Here is a 966-nt window from a genome sequence, read left to right as displayed (position 1 = left end):
CGGGGCTAGCAGGTGGCGTGTGGTCGAGGCACCAGACTCCCGCACGGCCGACCACGGTTTGAAGCCTGGACCGGGTGGCTTGCTTTCTCACGTCCGTCTTTCCATTTTTCTTTCCCATCAAATTAAAAAATAATAAATAAATTTAATAAATATTTCTTTTTTAAAAAAAGGCAAAAGGGACCAGCAGATGGCATAGCAGCTACGTTGCTGGATTCCCACATGGCTAACCACAGTTCAAGTCCCAGACCCTGTAGCTTGAAACACGCTGGGTGCATGTGTGTGCACGCACGAGATCCCAGAAGGAGAATGAAGAGACCGCTGCGTGACCATGTCCCCGGGAGGTGATCTCTCACTTTCCTTCTCACTGTCACGGTCACTGTCTCCCCCTCCCTCAACCCCCCCCACACACCCTAAGGCAAAAGCCTCTTAAGAAAAAAAGGCCAAAAAATGTGAAAAGCCTCCACCGAAAAAAACAGACGCTGGCTCGGCCCAGGAGAAGAGGCTCCCGGCGCTGTCCTCAGAGACATGACCCAGGCACAGTCTGCAGGCGGCGCTGCTCCTGGGGAGGCCACGCAGCCAGGGGACACTGCGCCTGGTCAGAGGCAGCACGCGCAGCACCGTGGACCGCCCTCGACAAGGGTTTCGGCGGCATGTCCTGCAGCGACAGCACAGCCAGTACACCCCACAGTGCACGGGAGCCCCCCGCACCAGCACCCCGGCCGCTCTCTCCACAGCAGCCCAAGCCCGGTGCACGACACTGCCCTTCCCACAGGGAGTGGAGTGACACACGCACAACACGGAGAAAGCCCTCGAAAACACGCCTCAGGGCGGACTCTGCGAGTCATTGGGGGCGTCCCAGTGTCTCGGGCGAGGTCTGCCTCGGTCTGGACTGTGGCGGTGCCACCTCTGCACAGTGGGCACCCGACATCCTCAGAAGGAAACAGCATCGTCAGCCGCGCGGCCGTC

General features: G+C 58.9%; 1 protein-coding gene across 1 annotated transcript in view; it reads right to left on the bottom strand.

Moving 5' to 3' along the window:
* Positions 1–966, bottom strand: part of WDR45B (WD repeat domain 45B) — a 49,356-nt gene that overhangs the window by 8,781 nt on the left and 39,609 nt on the right. The window lies entirely within an intron of this gene.

The sequence above is a fragment of the Tupaia chinensis genome, unplaced genomic scaffold (genome assembly GCF_000334495.1).
Source record: "Tupaia chinensis unplaced genomic scaffold, TupChi_1.0 Scaffold000159_1, whole genome shotgun sequence".
Classification (NCBI taxonomy): domain Eukaryota; kingdom Metazoa; phylum Chordata; class Mammalia; order Scandentia; family Tupaiidae; genus Tupaia; species Tupaia belangeri.
Note: the sequence above shows the minus strand (reverse complement) of the source record. Positions and strands in the feature narration are given on the sequence as shown.